Raw genomic sequence first — 24,905 nt, forward strand, 5'->3', positions numbered from 1 at the left:
CAGGTATCCTTAAGGATGGAGTGGTATTGTCAGCCGTTTCTCCAGACCTGCGGCGGGCCTTGCAGGAGTTTCAGGCGGAGAGACCTGATCGTTGCCCACCTGATAAACTGTTTGTTCCTGATGATTGGACCAGTAGAGTCATCTCTGAGGTTCATTCTTCTGCGTTGGCAGGTCATCCTGGCATTTTTGGTACCAGGGATTTGGTGGCAAGGTCCTTCTGGTGGCCTTCCCTGTCACGAGATGTGCGAGGCTTTGTGCAGTCTTGTGACGTTTGTGCTCGGGCCAAGCCTTGTTGTTCTCGGGCTAGTGGATTATTGTTGCCCTTGCCTATTCCTAAGAGGCCTTGGACGCACATCTCGATGGATTTTATTTCAGATCTGCCTGTTTCTCAGAAGATGTCTGTCATCTGGGTGGTGTGTGACCGTTTTTCTAAGATGGTCCATTTGGTTCCTCTGCCCAAGTTACCTTCTTCTTCCGAGTTGGTTCCTCTGTTTTTTCAAAATGTTGTTCGTTTGCATGGTATTCCTGAGAATATCGTTTCTGACAGAGGGACCCAATTCGTGTCTAGATTTTGGCGGGCATTCTGTGCTAGGATGGGCATAGATTTATCTTTTTCGTCCGCTTTCCATCCTCAGACGAATGGCCAGACCGAGCGGATTAATCAGACCCTGGAGACATATCTGAGGTGTTTTGTGTCTGCTGACCAGGATGATTGGGTTGCTTTTTTGCCATTGGCGGAGTTCGCTCTCAATAATCGGGCCAGCTCTGCCACTTTGGTGTCCCCGTTTTTCTGTAATTCGGGGTTTCATCCTCGATTTTCCTCTGGTCAGGTGGAATCTTCGGATTGTCCTGGAGTGGATGCTGTGGTGGAGAGATTGCATCAGATCTGGGGGCAGGTGGTGGACAATTTGAGGTTGTCCCAGGAGAAGACTCAGCTTTTTGCCAACCGCCACCGTCGTGTTGGTCCTCGGCTTTCTGTTGGGGATTTGGTGTGGTTGTCTTCTCGTTTTGTCCCTATGAGGGTCTCTTCTCCTAAGTTTAAGCCTCGGTTTATCGGCCCGTATAAGATATTGGAGATTCTTAACCCTGTTTCCTTCCGTTTGGACCTCCCTGCATCCTTTTCTATTCATAACGTTTTTCATCGGTCATTATTGCGCAGGTATGAGGTACCGGTTGTGCCTTCCGTTGAGCCTCCTGCTCCGGTGTTGGTTGAGGGTGAGTTGGAGTACGTTGTGGAGAAAATCTTGGACTCTCGTGTTTCCAGACGGAGACTCCAGTATCTGGTCAAGTGGAAGGGATACGGCCAGGAGGATAATTCTTGGGTGAATGCATCTGATGTTCATGCCTCCGATCTGGTTCGTGCCTTTCATAGGGCCCATCCTGATCGCCCTGGTGGTTCTGGTGAGGGTTCGGTGCCCCCTCCTTGAGGGGGGGGTACTGTTGTGAATTTGGATTCTGGGCTCCCCCGGTGGCTACTGGTGGAATTGAACTGGTGTCTTCATCTTCTCTGTTCACCTGTTCCCATCAAGATGTGGGAGTCGCTATATAACCTTGCTGCTCTGTTAGTTGCTTGCCGGTCAACAATGTTATCAGAAGCCTCTCTGTGCTTGTTCCTGCTCCTAGACAACTACTAGATAAGTTGGACTCTTGTCCATGTTTGTTTTTGCATTTTGTTCCAGTTCACAGCTGTAGTTTCGTTACTGTGTCTGGAAAGCTCTTGTGAACGGGAATTGCCACTCTGGTGTTATGAGTTAATGCCAGAGTTTTAAAGTAATTTCTGGATGGTGTTTTTTGATAGGGTTTTCAGCTGACCATGAAAGTGTCCTTTCTGTCTTCTGCTATGTAGTAAGTGGACCTCAAATTTGCTAAACCTATTTTCATACTACGTTTGTTATTTCATCTCAACTCACCGCCAATACATGTGGGGGGCCTCTGTCTCCTTTCGGGGTATTTCTCTAGAGGTGAGCTAGGACTAATATTTTCCTCTGCTAGCTTTATTTAGTCCTCCGGCTGGGCTGGGCATCTAGAATCAACGTAGGCATGCTACTCGGCCACTGCTAGTTGTGCGTTAGGCTTAGTTCATGGTCAGCTCAGTTCCCATCTTCCAAGAGCTAGTTCCTATATATGCTTATGCTATGTTCTCTTGCCATTGAGATCATGACACCTCTCATCAATGCAAGACATATGAAAGTGCAGCGCCCCAGAGTCCTGGTCGTTGCAGTACTGATGCTCCGCCGCTAAGGGGGGCTATGGTACGTCTGATGGCACTGAAGGAGTTCACCTGACCAGGTATCACAGACACCAATACACTTCACAGTCTGGCCTCCAGGGGGAGCTAAGGGCGCTATGTATTAGGCCACTCCTCACAGTCTGGTAAAACTGGGGGTTGGATAGGAAGTTAGAGAAAAAGCTGACTGGGTTGGAACCAGGCAACATCCTGTGGCAGAGGGTGTTGCAGGGGAAGATTCAGGGGGGTCCCTGTCAGGGGTGGGATCCTGACAGAGGCCTAGCGAACAGAGAGAACGTTACGGGACCGCGCCTGCACCTGATCGCGGTGGTACCCTAAGAAAGGACAAGAAGCGAGGTTTATTGTGCTGAGTGAGAAACGAGATCAACGCAACAAGGAGAAACACCAGTAGGAGTCGTGCTGTAAGACGAGGCAACATCCTACTGAGGCGCGCAGCCGGTGGCCGGAACGCCGAGGAAGTATAGAGCTCCAGGCCTAACTTCAAACCTACGGCAGGACAGTCAGTTATAGGTGGGCTGTCTCACCCAAATCACCTAAGAAGACATAGGGGGCAACAACAGGAGAGGGGCGACACTAGGGTCCAGGAAGAGCTCCGAGCCTACCCGTTATACGGGTGCTTCCTAGCCATATCATCTGGGGGACGAAGAAGAACATCATAATCGAGTTGTGAGGGAACTTCAGAAACAGACACAACAGTTGTGGGGACTATCCCGTAAGCACAGCAGGGGAGGACCACAACACACAAGCGCTAGAAGGTAGTCACAGATTTCCACCTGCAAAGGGAACTCTGGAGGTGCCATCAGACCGGCCGGACTTGCACAGCCCGGTTAACCGTATTCCAGACTGAGGATCCTGAAGCCTTCAGTAAAGAGGTAAAGAGACTGCAACCTGGTGTCCTCGTTATTTACTGCGACCTGCACTGCACCATAACATCATCACCACCCACACCTTTCATTGGGCGCCCCTCAGCAGGGTCACGGACCGGGTCTAGCCACCGTGACAACCCCAGGACAGAGACTCAGAGGCCCGGTACTGGGTACCCCTCGGCCCTGCGGCAGTGGGGGCGCTACAACTGCCTGTATAGAGTTTGCTAAAAAAACACATGAAGGACTCCAATACTATGAGAAATAAGATTCTCTGGTCTAATGAGACAAAGATTGACCTTTCTCGTGATAATTCTAAGTGGTATATGTGGAGAAAGCCAGGCACTGCTCATCACCTGCCCAATACAATCCCAACAGTGAAACATGGTGGTGGCAGCATCATGCTATGGTTTTTCAGCTGCAGGGACGACTGGTTGCCATTGAAGGAAACATGAATGCGGCCAAGTACAGAGATATATTTGATGTAAACCTCTTCCAGAGTGCTCTGAACCTCAGACTTGGCTGAAGGTTCACCTTCCAACAAGACAATGACCCTAAGCACACAGCAAAAATAACAAAGTAGTGGCTTCAGAACAACTCTGTGACCATTCTTGACTGGCCCAGCCAGAGCCCTGACCTAAACTCAATTGAGCATCTCTGGAGAGACCTGAAAATGGCTGTCTACCAATGTTCACCATCCAACCTGATGGAACTGGAGAGGATATGCAAGGAAGAATATCAGAGGATCCCCAAATCCAGTTTTTTCTTTTTTAATAAATTTGCAAAAAGTTCTACATTTCTGTTTTTTTTTCAGTCAAGATGGGGTTAAGAGTGAACATTACTGAGAATAAAATGAACTTTTTTGAATTTACCAAATGACTGCGATGAAAAAGAGTGAAAAATGTAAAAGGGGTCTGAATACTTTCCATACCCACTGTACATTAAAAATAGACTGAACGCAGCTACAATGGTAAAAAAAAGTTTAAAATATTAATGAATCTGTAGAAAAAAAGCTAAAAAAAAACCTTGATCTGAACTTTTAAGTACAAAAAGTAAAAAAAAAATTAAATACTTAACCACTTAATTACTTTAAATAAACCATATAGTCTTCAGTTTAATCAGAATTAACCCATTTAAAAAAATACTTACCTATTTTATATCAAGAGGGAGTTTTTAAAAAAAATTATTGATCAGTGATATAGAATCGTTGTTAAATAGGGTTTTTTCACTAGCAAACCATTTATTTCCCAGCCTATATAAAGAATGTAAAATTATCAAAACATGGCTAGCACAAAAAGTTTTTTACAAATGTGGAAAAAAGTGCAGTATCTGACAATTGTGAGGCAGTGACTGGTGTTACATGTGAGGGTCACTGTATATTCCCCCAGGATGCGCACGGAGGCATATTGAGGCCATGAGAGTGCATTGCTGTCACAGGAGCAGCTGTTCTGTTTCCCCTAAAGTGGCTCCAAGGTGTAGTCGTGCTGCGGTGATTAAGTGTTGGCGGTCCTGAGGGCCCGGACATGTGGCTGTCAACTGCCCTCTGGTGTCTGAGCCCATGGACTGCCAGTCTGTACCACCACTACGGGCTCTGCCGACAGCGAACCCCAGAGGTGCCAGGTACTCGTGAACAGAGGCTCTCCTGTACAGGGAGCGTAGTGACTTTGGTCCATGGGTACCTTCTTGCCGGGGACAACCCCAAAGGACGGAAAGTTGAGATGATGGGTATCCATGGAGAAATCCGGGAGTACCCGACCATGGAGGTTAATTTTTCCACACCGTGTGGGGATATTAAACATGGTGGGAGTGGTGAAGACCCTTCTGGTACCTGTGGGAGACAAGGGTCAACCCTCCCAAGGTAAATGTTGTTCGGGGCGTAAAACTCGAAGATCCCAAGTCAGGTATGCCTGCTATAGGGGTCGCCAACCTAGGGACAGCGTGTAACCCCGATAGGTTTCCCCTAGAGGTATTGGCAGGAGAGGCTGAGGATGTTGTGTCGGGCGCAAAACCAGAAGATCCCAAGTCAGGGATACCTGCCATATGGGTCGCCAACCTAGGGACAGAGTGTAACTCCGATAGGTTCCCCCTAGAGGTTGTGGCAGGAGAGGTTGTGGAGACCCCAGTGAGCACCGAGCTGGAAATGTCCCCTGGTAAGTTCGGGACAGCTCAGTTCCAGGGTCCCACGCAAAGACACAGGTATAAAAAAAAAGCACGTGCAAAAAGAAAGCCGGGAGGAACCGGGAGTGTGTGGTCGTGGAGGCGACTAGGGATGTACGCATGAGGGACCCTCTGGCACTGGCCAAGGATGTGGCCAGGGGTCAAGGTAAAATGGATAGAGCTCTCGCTAGACAGCAGAGTCGGGAGGCTTGGGTTCAGGTGCGACATGGTACGGATATATGCCCGGAGTTGCCGCAGCGGACCTCGGCGTTTCAGCGTGACATAGTCACCAAGGCACGGGTTAGGGTACGAGGGAAACGGTACCAAGGGCCCAAAAGGCAGGTACTTAGGTCATGAGATGAGCTGTGGGGTTAGTTAACCCCAAATAAACAAGGTCGAGACCACCCACAACTGGCCCAAATCCACTGTTAGTCAAGAAAGTGGGCATGTCTTCTGCAAAGGAGAACGGGGAGGAGGGTGGTCACATAACAAAGTATAGAGGAGTAACGCAAAGGGGAAGGATGCTTGCATTAACAGATGTTTTGGTCCCTACTTTGGTTTCTCAGTACAGTGTCAGGCGTGGGTATCACAGGGTCATGCGGATGCCCTGTCATGCACTTATGTGGGGTGACAAGTGTTCAACCCCACAGGCTTGAACAGAGGGAGGGGGTATGTGAGACAGTGACTGGTGTTATATGTGAGGGTCACTGTATGTTCCTCCCAGGATGAGCACGTTGGCGTATTGAGGCTATAAGAGTGCATTGCAGTCACAGGCATAGCTGTGGTTGCAATGCATACTAAATTGAGTATAGGTCTTGGACATGCTGGTTGTCCAAAGCAGATTTAAGAAAACCTGCTCTGGGTTTTTGTGTTTTGAAACGAACTACAGGATGGTAGTCGGTTTCATTCCTGGCCGGGTTTTCCATGTGGCTGAAGGCCACAGATTCAAGTTTAAAACCTTGCAGTATAGGGTTTGGGTGTGTCATGTTCAGTGTCAGTCTGGTGTTTGGAGGAGTACAGAGCAGAAGGCTCTGCAGAGCTCCATCTGTGTGAGGCAGCACAAGCAAGCTGAGCTAAGCAGCCAAGGCAGCTGGAAGGCCTGGTACCCACAGCATACACAATGGTGCAGTCACCCACAGCAATAGGTCTCAGGAGGTGGACTGGCGTGTTTAGTGACTGTAAACTGGAGGATATGGTTCCCGGCTGTGATATATTGTGTAATGTGTATTGCTGTGAGTAAATAGACATTAACACAGAGGTGCAGTCGCCCGTGGCAACTGGTCAGAGGTGTGCTGGCATGTTTAATGACTGTAATCCAGTGGATATGTGCTGCGATCCGGAGGATATTACATGCTGTGTTTTATTGCTTTGAACTTTGCTGGGTCACTGCCTCATCACTACACAGAATGCTACCACTGCACTACATTACTTATAGGCCGGGGAACAAAAACATTAAGGCGGATGCCTTATCCCGTTGCTTTCTTGGGGGAGGAAATAATTGTGAACCAGTACAGATTCTTCAAAAAGGAGTGGTTATAGCATCTATATGCTCTGATCTAGAAAGAGGTTGTTGACGCTCAAGGGGACGACCCTGCTGCCTGCCCACTTGGTAAACTGTTCGTTTCGGTTAATCTCCATCCTGGAGTCCTCAGTGAACATCACGATTCAGTGTTGGCCAGACATCCTGGTAATAAAGCCACCAAGGATCTGCTTACTCTGCATTTTTGGTGGCCAGGTTCTCATAAGGATGTCTGGAAGGATGTAGCCGCCTGCAGTATCTGCACGCGTTCTAAGACCTCTCATACTCGTCTGTCGGGGGCTCTCCAACCATTGGAGATTCCCAGCAGACTTTGGACTAACTTGTCAATCGATTTTATCACGGACCTACCCACGTCAGCAGGGAATTCTGTGATTCTTGTGGTAATGGATAGATTCAGTAAATATCTTATTTTATCGCTTTACCAGAGTTACCAAACGCCAAATCCTTGGTGCAAGTTTTCGTCAGGGAAATAATTAGATTACATGGGATCCCGACCGATATTGTTTCTGATCGGAGAGTGCAGTTTGTCTCCAAGTTTTGGAGGGCATTTTGCACCCGTCTGGGGATCCATTTGTCATTTTCATCCGCTTTTCACCTGCAGTCTAATGGGCAGACTGAACGGGCTAACCAGAATCTAGAGACGTATCTCAGATGTTTTGTTTCTGAAAATCAGGAGGACTGGGTTAACTACTTACCGTTGGCCGAATTCGCTGTAAATAATTGTTGTCAGGAATCAACCGGTAAGTCCCCGTTTTTCCGGGCATATGGGTTCCATCCTCAGTTTAGTTCTTTTAATGGTAATCGCCATTCTGGATTACAAGAGGAAGAACGGTTTTCATCTTCCATTTCTATCATATAGCAGGGGGTTACGAATAATTTGAGGAAGATGGGATCAAAATATAAGAGTGTGGCTGATCGGACCTGTGTGTTGGTGACTTGGTGTGGCTGTCCTCTAGGAACATTAAGCTGAAGGTTCCATCTTTGAAACTGGGTCCCAGGTTTATCGGTCCTTATTAGTGTTGAGCATTCCGATACCGCAAGTATCGGGTATCGGCCGATATTTGCTGTATCGGAATTCCGATACCGAGATCCGATACTTTTGTGGTATCGGGTATCGGTATCGAAACAACATTAAGGTATAAAAGAAAGAATAAAATAAAAAATATTGCTATACTCACCTCTCCGACGCAGCCTGGACCTCACCGAGGGAACCGGCAGCGTTGTTTGCTTAAAATGCGCGCTTTTCCTTCCTTCCGTGACGTCACGGCTTCTGATTGGTCGCGTGCCGCCCATGTGGCCGCGACGCGACCAATCACAGCAAGCCGTGACGTAATTTTCAGGTCCTTCTAGGCATTCAGTATTTTAAAATTACGTCCCGGCTTTGTGATTGGTCGCGTCGCGGTCACATGGGCGACGCGACCAATCACAAGCCGTGACGTCACGGGAGGCAGGAGACGCGCGCATTTTAAAATGCGCGCGTGTCCAGCCTCCCGTGACGTCACGGCTTGTGATTGGTCGCGTCGCCAATGTGACCGCGACGCGACCAATCACAAGCCAGAACGTAATTTTAAAATCCTGAAGGACCTGAAATTACGTCACGGCTTGCTGTGATTGGTTGCGTCGCGGCCACATGGGCGACGCGACCAATCACAAGCCGTGACGTCACGGGAGGCTGGACACGTGCGCATTTTAAAATGCGCGCGTCTCCTGCCTCCCGTGACGTCACGGCTTGTGATTGGTCGCGTCGCCCATGTGACCGCGACGCGACCAATCACAAAGCCGGAACGTAATTTTAAAATACTGAATGCCTAGAAGGACCTGAAAATTACGTCACGGCTTGCTGTGATTGGTCGCGTCGCGGCCACATGGGCGGCACGCGACCAATCAGAAGCCGTGACGTCACGGAAGGAAGGAAAAGCGCGCATTTTAAGCAAACAACGCTGCCGGTTCCCTCGGTGAGGTGAGTATAGCAATATTTTTTATTTTCTTTCTTTATTTTACACATTAATATGGTTCCCAGGGCCTGAAGGAGAGTTTCCTCTCCTTCAGACCCTGGGAACCATCAGGGATACCGTCCGATACTTGAGTCCCATTGACTTGTATTGGTATCGGGTATCGGTATCGGATTAGATCCGATACTTTGCCGGTATCGGCCGATACTTTCCGATACCGATACTTTCAAGTATCGGACGGTATCGCTCAACACTAGTCCTTATAAGATCAAAGCCATCGTCAATCCTGTAATATTCCACCTTGCTTTACCGTCTACCTTTAGAATCCATAATGCATTTCATCGTTCTCTCCTCAAACAATACGTTGCATATTCTTCAGTACCATCACCTCTATCACCATCTCCTGTCACTGTCGATGATAATCTGGAGTTTCAGATTGCAAAGATCTTGGATTCTCGCCTTGTTCGTTGATCGCTTCATTATCTGGTACATTGGAGGGGGGTACTGTCCTGAGTAGAGGACGTGGGTACCAGCATCTGATGTTCATACGGCCAGACTGTTCAAGGCTTTTCACGTGGCACACCCTAATAAACCTGGTCCTGAAGTTCGGAGGTCCCTTGTAGAAGAGGGGGTACTGTCACAGAGATACCGTGACAGTGTGGAGCCAGAAGACCGCAGCATCTGATTGCTACTAGTGATGAGCTAGTATACTCGTTGCTCGAGTTTTCCCCGAGCATGCTCGGGTGATCTCCGAGTATTTGTTCGGAGATTAAGTTTTCATCGCGGCATCTGAATGATTTACAGCTATTAGCCAGCTTGATTACATGTCTGGATTCCCTAGCAACCAGGCAACCCCCACATGTACTCAGCCTGGCTAATAGCTGTAAATCATTCCGCTGCCGCGATGAAAACTTAATCTCCGAACACTGGATTGTGAGCTCTCGTGGGCAGGGTCCTCTCTCCTCCTGTACCAGTTGTGACTTGTATTGTTTAAGATTATTGTACTTGTTTTTATTATGTACCGTATATACTCGAGTATAAGCCGACCCGAGTATAAGCCGACCCCCCTAAATTTGCCACAAAAAACTGGGAAAACTTATTGACTCGAGTATAAGCCTAGGGTGGAAAATGCAGCAGCTACCGGCGAATTTCAAAATTAAAAATAGATGCTCCATACTGTTCATTATGGCCCCATAGATGCTCCACATAAAGCTGTGCCACATATAATGCTCTGCACAGTTCATTATGGCCCCATAGATGCTCCACATAAAGCTGTGCCATATATAATGCTCTGCACCGTTCAGTATAGCCCCATAGACGCTCCACATAAAGCTGCCCCATATATAATGCTCTGCACAGTTCATTATGGCCCCATAGATGCTCCATAGAAAGCTGTGCCATATACAATGCTCTGCACCTTTGATTATGGCCCCATAGATGCTCCATAGAAAGCTGTGCCATATAAAATGCTCTGCACCTTTGATTATGGCCCCATAGATAGCTGTGCCATATATAATGCCCTGCACCTTTGATTATGGCCCCATAGATAGCTGTGCCATATATAATGCTCTGCACCTTTGATTATGGCCCCATAGATGCTCCACATAAAGCTGTGCCATATATATAGTGCTCTGCACCGTTGCCCCATAGATACTCCACATAAATCTGTGCAATATACAATGCTGCTGCTGCTGCAATAAAAACAAAACAAAACACATACTCTCTCTTGCTTGCAGCTCCTCAGCGTCCCGTCCCGGCGTCTCTCTGCACTGACTGTTCAGGCAGAGGGCGGCGCGCACACTATATGCGTCATCGCGCCCTCTGACCTGAACAGTCAGTGCGGAGAGACGCCGGGAAGACAGAGCGGCGCCCGGCATGTGGAACGCGGACAGGTAACTATGAGATACTTACCCACTCCCGGCGTCCCTGGCTCCTTCTCCCGGACAGCTGGTCTCCGGGTGCCGCAGCCTCTTCCTCTGTCAGCGGTCACCGTTACCGCTCATTAGAGGAATGAATTTGCGGCTCCACCCCTATGGGAGTGGAGTCCATATTCATTTCTCTAATGAGTGGTACCATGTGACCGCTGAACAGGGGACGAGCTGCGGCACCGAAGACCGTGGGACGAGCAGGGGGAGCGCCAGGAGCGCCGGGACTAGGTGAGTATGCGACACGCTCTCTCCCCCTCACCCGCCGACCCCACCGCCGACTCGTGACTCGAGTATAAGCTGAGAGGGGCACTTTCAGCCCAAAAATTTGGGCTGAAAATCTCGGCTTATACTCGAGTACATACGGTATACCCCTCCTCACATGTAAAGTGCCATTTATTTCATGGTGCTATAATAAATAATAATAATATCAGTCTCTATTTTGTTTTTTTCCCCTTCCTGCACATCCCGATGGATTACTCTGTTATATATGAGTGAATATTTTGTATGTCTGGAGTTTTCTGTTAACCCTTGTCTGTGTTGCCCTGTATGTCGGCTTGGTGTACTGTGGTGCACAGTAGCGCCCCCTCTTCCCTGGGTGGGGGAAGAGAACAGACGGAGGGCTAACTTAGGAGATAAGGCATGGGTGGAGGCCTCGGCATCTTCGCCATCTGAAGTATCCCAAGGAACAGGGCAAGCTAGGGCACCCCCTAGTGTTAGGGACAGGAAAGGAGCCCCTTGGTCGGGGCACTCGACAGTTGTGTCATGACAACATGATAAACTCCATACTTTGATACAGAGAGCAGCACCAACTAAGAATTGGTGCTGCCATCCATACTCTGTGATGCTGTCTACTTGTCAGTATCACTGGCAGTCACCAATAAAATGGCTCCGCACTGTGATTCTAAACTTCATCCTCTCTTATCCCTTTGCAAACACTCAGAAGGGGAGGAGTGACATCACACACATGTGTGCTGACCACCCAGCACACATTTACTGCAATTGTAATGTGAGCTAGTTGCAGTAGCTGCTCCCCCTAGTGATTAATAATGGAAATACCAAACATTTTAAAAAATATTTTTCATATTGTACTCCATTATCGCGGCCGATCGCGGCCGGTGTCAGCTGACTATCGCAGCTGACATCCGACACTATGTGCCAGGGGCGGTCACGGACCGCCCCCGGCACATTAACCCCTGGCACACTGTGATCAAACATGATCGCAGCGTTCCGGGGGCATAGGGAATCATCGAGCAGGGAGGGGGCTCCCTGCGGGCTTCCCTGAGACTCTCGGTACAAGGCGATGTGCTCACCTTGTACCGAGCGTCTCCTCCTTGCAGGCCCCGGATCCAAAATGGCTGCGGGGCTGCATCCGGGTCCTGCAGGGAGGTGGCTTACCAGCGCCTGCTCAGAGCAGGCGCCGGGAAGCCTCCCTGATATGCCTGTGTGATTGCTTATCTGACACAGTGCACAGCAAAGTGTCAGATCAGTGATTTGTCACTTTACTGTGATGTCCCCCAGGGCAAAGTAAAATAGTAAAAAAAAAAAAAATATTTATATGTGTAAAAAAAAAATAATTCCTAAATAAATAAAAAAAAAAATATATATACAGTATATTGTTCCAATAAATACATTCCTTTATCTAAATAAAAAAAAACAATAAAAGTACACATATTTAGTATCGCCGCGTCCGTAATGACCCGACCTATAAAACTGTCCCACTAGTTAACCCCTTCAGTGAACACCGTAAAAAAAAAAAGAGACAAAAAACAACGCTTTATTATCATACCGTCGAACAAAAAGTGGAATAGCACACGATCAAAAAGACGGATATAAATAACCATGGTACCGCTGAAAACGTCATCTTGTCCCACAAAAATCGAGCCACCATACAGCATCATCAGTGAAAAAATCAAAAAGTTATAGTCCTCAGAATAAAGAGATGCAAAAATAATTATTTTTTCTACAAAATAGTTTTTATCGTATAAAAGCGCCAAAACATAAAAAAATGATATAAATGAGGTATCGCTGTAATCGTACTGACCCGAAGAATAAAACTGCTTTATCCATTTTACCAAACGCTGAACGGTATAAACGCCCCCCCAAAAGAAATTCATGAATAGCTGTTTTTTGGTCATACTGCCTCACAAAAATTGGAATAAAAAGCGATTAAAAAATGTCACATGCCTGAAAATGTTACCAAAAAAAATGTCAACTCGTCCCGCAAAAAACAAGACCTCACATGACTCTGTGGACCAAAATATGGAAAAATGATAGCTCTCAAAATGTGGTAACGCAAAAAAATATTTTTTGCAATAAAAAGCATCTTCTAGAGTGTGACGGCTGCCAGTCATAAAAATCCACTAAAAAAACAGCTATAAAAGTAAATCAAACCCCCTTCATCACCTCCTTAGTTAGGAAAAAATTAAAAAATTAAAAAAAGTATTTATTTCCATTTTCCCATTAGGGCTAGGGTTAGGGCTAGGGTTAGGGTTTGGATTACATTTACGGTTGGGATTAGGGTTAGAGGTGTGTCAGGGATAGGGGTGTGGTTAGGGTTATGGTTGGGATTAGGGTTAGGGTTTCGAAAATAAAAAATGTTGGGGCTAAAAAAAACATTATTGTAGGAAAAAATGATTTTTATTTTTACGGCTCTGTGTTATAAACTGTAGTGAAATACTTGGGGGTTCAAAGTTCTCACAACACATCTAGATAAGTTCCTTGGGGGTCTAGTTTCTAATATGGTGTAAATTACTTATTGGGGGGTTTCTACTGTTTAGGTACATCAGGGGCACTGCAAATGCAACGTGACACCTGCAGACCAATCCATCTAAGTCTGCATTCTAAATGGCGCTCCTTCCCTTCCTAGCTCTGCCATGCACCGAAACGGTGGTTTCCCCCCACATATGGGGTATCAGCGTACTCAGGACAAATTGGACAACAACTTTTGGGGGCCAATTTCTCCTGTTACCCTTGGGAAAATACAAAACTGGGTGTTAAAGATAATTTTTGTGGAAAAAAATGATTTTTTATTTTCACGGCTCAGCGTTATTAACTGTAGTGAAACACTTGGGGGTTCAAAGTTCTCACAACACATCTAGATAAGTTCCTTGGGGGTCTAGCTTCCAATATGGGGTCACTTGTGGGGGGTTTCTACTGTTTAGGTATATTGGGGGCTCAGCAAACGCAATGTGACGCCTGCAGACCATTCCATCTAAGTCTGCATTCCAAATGGCGCTGCTTCCCTTCTTAGCTCTGCCTTGTGCCCAAACGGTGGTTACCCCTCACATATGGGGTATCAGTGTACTCAGGACAAATTTCACAACAATTTTTGGGGTCCAATTTCTCCTGTTATCCTTGGGAAAATAAAAAAATGGGGGCTAAATAATAATTTTTGTGGAAAAATATAATTTTTATTTTCATGGCTCTGCATCATAAACTGTAGTGAAACACTTGGGGGTTCAAAGCTCTCACAACACATCTAGATAAGATCCTTAAGGGGTCTACTTTCCAAAATGGTGTCACTTGTGGGGGATTTCAATGTTTAGGCACATCAGGGGCTCTCCAAATTGGCGTCCTATCTTAATTCCAGCCAATTTTGCATTGAAAAGTCAAACGGCGCTCCTTCCCTTCCGAGCTCTGCCATGCACCCAAACAGTGGTTTACCCCCATATGTGGGGTATGAGCGTACTCAGGACAAATTGCACAACAACTTTTGAGGTGCAATTTCTTCTGATACCCTTGGGAAAATAAAAAATTGGGGGCGAAAAGTTAATTTTTGTGAAAAAATATTATATTTTATTTTTACGACTCTACATTATAAACTTCTGTGAAGCACTTGATGGGTCAAAGTGCTCACCACACATCTAGATAAGTTCCTTAGGTGGTCTACTTTCCAAAGTGGTGTCACTTGTGGGGGGTTTCAATGTTTAGGCACATCAGAGGGCTCCCCAACGCAACATGGTGTCCCATCTCAATTCCAGCCAATTTTGCATTGAAAAGTCAAACGGCGCTCCTTCCCTTCCGAGCTCTGCCATGCACCCAAACAGTGGTTTACCCCCACATATGGGGTATCAGCGTACTCAGGACAAATTGCTCAACAACGTTTGGAGTACAATTTCTTCGGGTTACCTTCTGGTAATCTTGGGAAAATAAAAAATTGGGAGCGAGAAATGGTGTTGTAAAAATGAGAAATTGCGGGTCAACTTTTAACCCTTATAACTCCCTAACAACAAAAAAAATGTGGTTCCAAAATTGTGCTGATGTAAAGTAGACATGTGGGAAATGTTACTTATTAAGTATTTTGTGTGACATATCTCTATGATTTAAGGGCATAAAAATTCAAAGTTGGAAAATTGCGAAATTTTCAAAATTTCCGTTTTTTTCACAAATAAACGCAGGTAATATCAAAGAAATTTTCCACTATCATGAAGTACAATATGTCTCAAGAAAACAATGTCAGAATCACCGGGATCCGTTGAAGTGTTCCAGAGTTATAACCTCATAAAAGGACAGTGGTCAGAATTGTAAAAATTGGCCCGGTCATTAACGTGCAAACCACCCTCGGGGCTTAGGGGGTTAAGCATCTACTTCCATGAAAAGATGGTTTTTCCATCTTTATGAAATATTACCAAAATATTGCTTTAACTTCATTGCTTTAGATGTCTAATTGTTCTTCACAGGTTTGGAAGAGGAAGTTTTACTTTGTGTACAACTTAAACGTGATTGTGCGGTGAGTTGGAACCTTGAGAAATGAACATCGCTGTGGGCAACACAGACAGTTTATTCCTGAGACAGTTGTGAAACCTGAAGACCTTCTTGTCTGTATTTGTAACAATTAGACCATTTAGACAGTGTATAAGCTGACCAAATTTGTGAGAAATCCAAGATTCACTGAATTGTAAATACAGTCCTCAACACTGAAATTACAACATCAAGACGGAAAATATATGGAGTCATGAAAATCATAGGATGGATAGACATGTTAATTATATGCAAATGATTAAAATGGAAACATTTTGAAAACATCATGGTTTATTCTGTATTAAGTTTGAGTTTTACATGCAGAAATACACACACTTGTACAGTGGGTATGGAAAGTATTCATTCCCCTTTACATTTTTCACTCCTTGTTTCATTGCAGCCATTTGGTAAATTCAAAAAAAGTTCATTACTCATTAATGTACACTCTGCACACCATCTTGACTGAAAAAAACAGAAATGTAGTAATTTTTGCAAATTTATTAAAAAAGAAAAACTGAAATATCAGATGGTCATAAGTATTCAATACTGTTGAGTAGAAGCACCCTTTTGAGCTAGTACAGCCATAAGTCTTCTTGGGAATGATGCAACTAGTTTGTCACACCTGGATTTGGGGATCCTCTGTCATTCTTCCTTGCAGATCCTCTCCAGTTCGGTCAGGTTGGATGGTGAACATTGGTGGACAGCCATTTTCAGGTCTCTCCAGAGATGCTCAATTGGGTTTAGGTCAGGGCTCTGGCTGGGCCAGTCAAGAATGGTCACAGAGTTGTTCTGAAGCCACTACTTTGTTATTTTTGCTGTGTGCTTAGGGTCATTGTCTTGTTGGAAGGTGAACCTTCGGCCAAGTCTGAGGTTCAGAGCACTCTGGAAGAGATTTACATCAAGTATATCTCTCTACTTGGCCGCATTCATGTTTCCTTCAATGGCAACCAGTCATCCTGTCCCTGCAGCTGAAAAACACCCCCATAGCATGATGCTGCCACCACCATGTTTCACTTTCAGAATTGATTGTATTGGGCAGGTGATGAGCAGTGCCTGGCTTTCTCCACATATACCACTTAGAATAATCACCAGAAAGGTTAATCTTTGTCTCATTAGACCAGGGAATCATATTTCTCATAGTATGGGAGTCCTTCATGTGTTTTTTAGCAAGCTCTATACAGGCTTTCATATGTCTTGCATTGATGAGAGGCTTCTATTGGGCCACTCTGCCATCTGCGTTTAGTGCCCTATGCAAAGCAGTAGACCAAACATTTCCTGCTACCTGCTACCAAGCATGCACCAGGCCATTTTCCCCACGATTTTGCCCGGTGTGCCGTCTCTGCGTTACACAAGCATGTGTTAAACAATCTGAACCGTGCTCTCACCAACGCCGTAACCAGGAAAGTCCTCCTAACAACAGACACCTGGACAAGTTTTTGTGGACAGGGATGATATATTTCTGTCACGGCACACTGGGTGAGCCTGGTGGAGGGTGGGACAAAGGCGCAAACTGGAACATCACACATCCTACCCACGCCAAGAATAGTGGGCCCAACTTCTGTCAATGTTTCCACCTCTTCATATTCCACTACCTCTCCCCCCTCCTCCTGCTCCTCATCCTCTGCTAAAGTATCCTCCCCATCACTGCCAAGCTGGGACCTGTGCAGCTGTAATCAGATTGCAGGATGCAGTTGTAGGAAGATGGACCGGGCCGGTAATGCCTCTCTCGTGTCGGTTCCGGAACTATCGGGGCTGTCACCATTGTTGCTGGGGGTAAAGTTTTCTGACCCGGACAGACCTCTGCACTCATCTGTAGGGGGCGTGTCAGGGATAAAAGGGACGGTGTGCAGGAGAGACTTGGCGGGAAGCGCACAGCAGGAGGTTGACTCACTCTCCGTGGGGCTACGCGACCGTAAAGGCCTGCGTTGCAGCTACTCCGCCCTTGCACACACTGACCATGAAGGATGTAAATAGGTGTGCCTGCTCACCCCTGCGACTGAGGGTTTACCCGCACTGTTCCACTGTCTGCCGCTAGTGCTTGGCCGGAACCTGACCAGGCTAATCACCCAGAGCTGAGTAGCTGCACCCCCGTCACTACCACTGGGCAGAGACACCTTCCGGCAGTGTCAGAGACTGCTTCACTTCTCGTTCGTCTTCCCGGTAACCCAGGACCTCACCTCGGAGAACCAGGATACGCCGCTTTTGTCGGGAGACAGTGCATCACCTTCCTCCAGGAACAGGCCACAGACTTCAGTCGTCACTTACAGTGCCGCTGTAGGATTTCAAGCTTCCACAGCCCAGAAACCACCAGACTGATAAGTTTACCTGTTTCATAACCGTTCGTTCTTACCCTGACACAATGCCCAGTTTAACTAGTGATGAGTGTACTCATTGCTCGGGTTTTCCCGAGCACATTCGGGTGGTCTCCGAGTATTTATGACTGCCCGGAGATTTAGTTTTCATCGCTGCAGCTGAATGATTTACAGCTACTAGCCAGCTTGATTACATGTGGGAATTCCCTAGCAACCAGGCAACCCCCACATGTACTCAGGCTGGCTACAAGCTGTAAATCATTCAGCTGTGGCAATGAAAACTAAAACTCCGAGCAGTCATAAATACTCGGAGACCACCCGAGCGTGCTCGGGAAAACCAGAGCAACGAGTACACTTGCTCATCACTACTCTTAACCCTTTCTCTCCATGCGTGGAGTATCCCTTGTAATAAACCCTTTAACTCTTGTTCTGCCTCCAGCTCATCACTGCATCCTACGTTCCTGCTATTCAACACAGTGACGCATGAGAGGCAGAACACGAGTTAACAATTTCATTTAACAGTAGGATACTCCACGCAGGGAGGCAAACAGTTAAATGAGGGAATAAACAGTTAAATTGTAATGGCTATGCAGAGTTAATGAATAATGAATAAGATAACGGCAGTTCTTTCAAACACTTATTGGGTCAGATGTTCCTCAGGCTGCAAATGATGCTTGGGAGTCAGTAGCGCCAACAACGGCTGGGGCGGTGCTTGTCCAATGTGGTCCTGCAGGCAGCAGTAGTCCATCATCTGACAGCAGCGGTCGGTCTCCGGCACCTTCCGCTGAGCCCCTAGTCCATAATTCAATGCGGCCAATGCAAACAAGGCTGCGGTACTGTCAGGGTCCCGGCATGGCAATGTCCAGGACCGAGAGCAGCGACATATAGTCCTGCATGCTTCTCTGGCCCTCAGGCTTACGTGCAGCGATCAGCTGTGCAGGGTTCTCGGCTCCCTCCCTGTTACTGCAGTGGGCTCCGGCAGTGTTCTGGCATTGGGTTGGCAGTGTGTCACTACGGCCTGGCTGCGCACACCGTGGAGCATGCTGCACATGCACCTTGCCTCTGTCACTGCTGTCGGGAAACTGCCCGATGCTACACGTGTTTTTACTTTTAACTACGCCCCCAGCTTCCTGGTCAGGGAACCTGTCCAAGCCTTTTTGCTTTCCCCCGGACAACATGGGATGCAGCCTTGGCAGTTCTGGACCTGGTTTGGCACAGGTATCAGCGGTTCCACAGGCAAGAGTTCTTCTAGTAGACGTTGGCACTAGTGATGAGCGAATATACTCGTTGCTCGGGTTTTCCCGAGCACGCTCGGGTGATCTCTGAGTATTTGTTAGTGTTTGGAGATTTAGTTTTCATCACTGCAGATGAATGATTTACAGCTATTAGCCAGCCTGAGTACACGTGGGGGTTGCCTGGTTGCTAGGGAATCCCCACATGTATTCATTCGCTCATCACTAGTTGGCACTCTTCCATTTCTATGGCAATCCAAAGCCAAATAAACTGATCCTATTCATAATGATTAGGGGGTATTCCAGCAGTCATCCGTTCAGTGCGGCGTAGGTCAGGTTGAGTGGTGAAGTTAGGTTGGATAGTGGAAGGCGGACGTGCATTCGGTTCCAATGGAACAGCTGTTTCTGGATGACATATTTCCCCTGGACTGGTGGCCTGTAAGCTTTCCAAGTCTGAAGACGATGCAACTGGTTCTTCCTCATCGTAGTCAAAAGTCGGAGAGCAAGGTGCCTCGATGGGAACTGACTCTCCTCCTCCTCAGGGTCCCACGAACGTCAGGGACGCAACATGTTGAGGTGGACTATGCAAGTAGGCGCTTCTTTTTCACCCTCAAGTTGAATCTCATACACTGGGCCAGCATTGTCAACTTGGCGTTTCACCAGATATGGAATTTTCTCCCACCTGTATTCCAGCTTGCCCCGTGGCCTCTTGTCCCAGACCAGCACTCTATCTCACACTTTAAGAGCTGTCCCTCGGAGGGGCGTGCTTCGTGGTGCTCGAATTCTCGGAACTTAGTCTGTACCAGCTGGTGGAGAGTCTGCAACCGATGTCTATGTTCTCAGACCCAGGAAGACACCCCCATCCATGGGTAGTCTTCTTCTGGTTTCAGCTCGGTGATTTCTTGTCCTTTCTACCCAAATAGTACGCTATACGGGGGGGTATCCTGTTGTGCGGTGTACCCGATTCTTGTAGACGCAGACTGATTCAATCACAACGCACTTTCCGATCTTCCTCCAATGTTCTCAGCATCTGAATCAGTGTCTGGTTAAAGTGTTTACAGGCTCCATTCCCTTGGGGATGATAGGACGTCATTCTCGACTTCTCAATTTGGTATAGACAGTGTAACACTTCGATCACTTGGCCTTGGAAACAAGCACCTTGATCGGAATTAATTCTCTTCGGGCAACCATACACCCGGATGAAGTCTCAACAGATAGCTTGTGCAGCTGACTCGGCAGTCTGATCTCGGGTCAGAGTAACCACAGCGAACTTGGTAAAGTGGTCAGTCATCACTAGACAATGTTCAGCCAAGATGTGGGGGCCCACATTCAAATAGACCATCATCAGCAATTATAAGAGAGCAAAAGTCACTATGGTCTGGGTGGGAGCTCTCTGTCCCGGAGGTTTAGCCAATTCACAGCTTCGGCATAGCTGACAGGCCTCCTCCTCTACTGCAATCTTCAAGCGAGGGTGATAAACCAACTTCTGTAGCCACCGGAGCGTCTTCTCCTGACCAAAGTGAGCCCCCCCCTCATGGGCCTCCATTGCCACGATACCGATCAACTTCTCGGGGAGTACCACTTGCAGGTGGTCCCCAGCTCACGTACCAACTGCACTTTTCTATACATCAAGCTATCTAACAAATGAAGTGTTTCCCATTGTTAGAGAATCTGCAAAGCCCCTAGGGACAGGGCACCTTTTTCATCTCGGCTGGGGAGCCACTTCAAAGCTACCCACTGTCTCAGCTGAGCAAGTTCCTTATCTTCCTGCTGCAGCTGCACCCAGTCATCTCGAGGTCGTCCCAGCACCTGTTCCCGGACGCTTCGACGATCTGTCCCTGCATCGCCGCCAACGACCTGGCAAAGTGCCGGAAGCCAGGAATTTCTTCTGCCTCCAACTTCATCCCAATCACGGCCTGGGTGCTCATGAGTCACTCTAGCTAGAGCATCAGCATGTGTGTTTTCAGCTTCCTTTCAATAAGCGATCTTGTACCGATATTTCTCCATGCGGGCTACCCATCTTTGTTCCAGGGCTCCCAGTTTTGCATTCTCCAGATGATCCAAAGGATTGTTGTCGGTTCGCACCATGACTTCGGACCTCGACGGGTATTCAGCAAACTTTTCATTGCCCATACCAGCAGCTCCAGTTTGAAGGAAGTGTAGTTGTCGGGGTACTGCTCTGAGTCATGGAGAGATCAGCTTGCGTAGGCAATCACTTGTTCTTTCCCCTCTTGCATTTGTGAGAGCACAGCCGCCAGATCAGGAAGACATCCATCGGTGTGTAGAATGAAAGGTTGCGAGAAATCGGCATAGGCCAAGATTGGAGCTTCAGGCAGAGCCATCTTCAAGGCCTGGAAGACCTTTTCCTGGCTGCTCCCCCACTGGATGGTCCGATTCTTCCCCCCTGACGGTACCCCCTTGAGTAATTCCAACATTGGATTGGCGATAAGGGTAAAATTCTTCACGAATCTTTGGTAGTACCCAGTAAGCACCAGAAAGGCCCGAACATCCTTCACCGTCTTCGGGGTGGGCCAGTCCTGGACTGCCGCTATCTTCTCATGAGCAGGCCTAACTCCTTCAGTGGATACACTATGCCCCAGATATTCGATCTGCTTGCGGAGAAGGTGGCATTTTTGAGGCTTCACCTTCAGGCTGTGCTTCTGCAGCCGACTCAACACCTGCTCCAGCCGTCGGAGATACTCCTCAAATTTAGCTGCATAGACAATGATGTCATCCAGATAAATGAGGGTAGCCTCAAAGTTCAGCTCTCCTAATCACTGCTCCATCAGTCGCTGAAAGGTTCCAGGTGCGTTAGTAAGACCGAAGGGCATTCGGTTGAATTCAAACAACCCCATGGGCAAGATCAATGCAGTCTTCGGCCTGTCCTGCTCAGCCATGGCCACTTGCCAATATCCAGTGGCCAGATCTAACGATGAGAAATACTTAGCTTTTCCCAGGGCAGACAACGACTCCTCAATTCTCGGTAGGGGGTAAGAGTCCTGCACTGTACAGGCATTCAGTTGCCAGTAGTCAACACAAAAACACAGGGTCCCATCCTTCTTCTGCACTAGCACGATGTGAGCTGCCTACGGGCTTGAACTTTCCCAAATGACTCCACTCTGCAGCATGTGTGACAACATTTCTTTCACCTTTTGATATGTCTGGGGCGGAATCTGGTGATATCTCTCCCAGATCGGTGCGGCACTTCCTGCGGGTATCTCGTGAGTTATAGCTGTTGTGCATCCGAAGTCATCCGCATGATGGGTGAAGACATCCTGGTAATGCTCTAGCATAGCTTCCACTTGTTGTACCTGTTGTGGGGAGAGTTCCAACAGTTCAGCCCACATTTGTTCCAGGGTCCGATGCCCCTCTTTCATGCTTCCAGTCGAGTGCTCTGGGGCAAAGGTAACAGGCTACAGTCCACGGACCTCATTGTTTCACTGCAACTGGACGGCCTCTGGTTGCGTCAGTTCCTCGGGCATGCCCAGCACCTGTGCCACTTCACTCTTGGGCGAGAGGGTAAGACTGTCTTCCACCAGGTTGACACACCGCATCACTACGTTGCCGTCATGAACGATGGCTAAGGTTCGAGCAATGAGGAGTCCTGGTGGTATTTGGTCCATTACGGTTGGCTCGATCTGGACTTCCACTCCTTCAAGAGGCTTGCAAGCTCGTACAGGCAGAGTGAGCACGGTCTGACCAGGTGGTAAAATGAGTTTAGCAAAGGCGGGGACCACCACCTTTCCTAGCAGTTTTCCTTCACTCAACATTTCTTGGGCCTGGGCGACCCATATCAACTGTTGAAACACCTTCCCATTGGGCGTTCGTGGGTTCCACCGGTCCATAAATGCGTTCGGAGATTCACTGATTAGGAGGGTCTCGAGTTCTTTTAGCACATTCAATCCCAGAGTCACTGGAGGTCCATTGCTGTTTTCTCCGGTGGTTAGCACGACTCCATTCCGGCCCACATCTTTGCCGCACACTGTAATTTGCATCCATACCACCCCTGCGACCGTGATGGGCAACTGATTGGCAGCCATTAACTTGATCACTGGGCCCCTTTTGGGCCACGTCGCCTCAGGAAAATGACATCTAAAATACATTTCTGGCTTCGTGGTCACTTGGGAACCAGTATCAACTAGACAGCGGACAGATCGACCATCCATTTCAGCCCATACGAGGGGGCTCAGGGAAATTAAACTTTCGGGATTTCCTTCTCTCCTCCTTAGCTTCTCTGCCTCCGGGTGGCGTCCCCCAGCCATGGAGCCCACTCATTTTAACAGCTGTTGAGGTAGGGACTGCCCTGTCTCACACACCCTCGGGCATAGTGTCTGGCATTTGCACACTCAAAATAAATCGAATCCCATTCTGCAAGGGGTTGTCCCAACCCCTGGTGGTGTTCAACGAACAAGCAGGACTCAGATTCAGTCCTGTCTATAGGCATACTCGAGGCTGCAGTGGAGGCTTTTCTGAGGCTGGACCACTCTTCCCGCATTTCCTGTATTTCCTTCTGGATTTCTCGGGCCCACTCTGGTTCAGCCGCAGACGAGGCAGGCACCTCACCACTCCGGATCATCCCTACCAAAGCTGCTGTCCCCTGCTCTCTTACGTGCGCTTCTGCCCCAATTTCTAGGAGGGTCATATGCGGTTTAGCACGCAGGCACTCACGCATAGCTTGACACTCATCCTGTCGGGCAATATGTGCGTGCACCTCTTGTAGCGCATTAATGTATTGCGTCACTGACTCCCTCTCCCTCTGAGCAATCGCATCCGCAACTCTCCAACATTGGTGGGATCCCCATGCATCTCTTCTAAAATCTGTAACACCTTGTTCAAAGTGTCCCATTCATGAGGGGGGCCAAACATTACAGTATGCCTAGCCTCACCATCCAGGGCCATCAGAGCAATCTCTGCCTGTATAGCAGGGGTTACAAGATGCATCTTCAACATGCCTTTAACCCACTCAGTCCAGTCCCACAGCAGTGAATTACTCCCTGTGAATTTTGGGAGATTGCTGAGCATGGCCCCCAATGGCAAGCTGGCCCTTGGGGCACCCATGGCTGCTTGGTCTGCTGTATCTCTGCGCTTGTGGACTGCATCCTGCCGACTACTATTCACTTGTGCACTGTATCTCGGAGTGGCGATTTCAGGATGTATGATGTCAACCATTGCCATGGGAAGACATGGGCCATAAGGAGGATCTCTCTTTTTATCAGATTTTTTAGGCCTTCTGGCAAGCAACTCAGCTATCGCTTTCCGTAATCTTTTTGCCTCCTATTCACTTGAAAAGTTTAGACCAATTTGACATGCATCACCAGCAAATGTGTGAAAATATCATCTTGGGCTATTATATAGAAAGTTATAATAAAGTTCTTGTTCATAGAGTTGCCGACCATCCTTTATATCATACACTCTAATGAAATATGATCTTTGTGGATTGTCCTTCACCAGGCATACAACTCCACAGCATTTCTTCACCCACATAGAATTGCGGTCTGAGGCATGTAGTTGAACTACAACTGAATTAATGGTCACACACTTCTTGCCCAGGTAGTTGTACAGGGTGTCATTCTCCTGCTCAGTAAGCAGGTTGGAGCCGCTGTTGGTGACCCGCTTGCTCTGCCGGTGGTTCTTGTTGCTCATGTCTCCTGTCTGTGTCCTCCCTGTGGACGGCAGCTCTACCTCAGTGCTAAGTAGTGAATCAGAGCCGCTCCCTGCCTGGGCGCTTGTCGTCGTATTATGGGAGGATCTGCTACTGCCGCTTCCTCCCTAGCTGGCAGTGCAGGCCGCAGCTGGAACTCCAGTGCGCATGGCTAGAACACTTACACGCTCCTGACCACAGTTAACGCGCAGAGATGCGCTGTGCGGCCAAGATTGTGCGTGCGTGCTATAATCAGTGGTGCGTGGCTGCCTTCAGCTTCTGTCCTGCCGAC

General features: G+C 47.8%; 1 pseudogene; it reads right to left on the reverse strand.

Annotated features, from left to right (window-relative positions):
- Window positions 1–23,709: 23,709 nt before the first annotated feature.
- Window positions 23,710–24,619, reverse strand: LOC143817691 (actin nucleation-promoting factor WASL pseudogene; annotated as a pseudogene).
- Window positions 24,620–24,905: the final 286 nt, after the last annotated feature.

Source organism: Ranitomeya variabilis, chromosome 3 (genome assembly GCF_051348905.1).
Source record: "Ranitomeya variabilis isolate aRanVar5 chromosome 3, aRanVar5.hap1, whole genome shotgun sequence".
NCBI classification, from domain to species: domain Eukaryota; kingdom Metazoa; phylum Chordata; class Amphibia; order Anura; family Dendrobatidae; genus Ranitomeya; species Ranitomeya variabilis.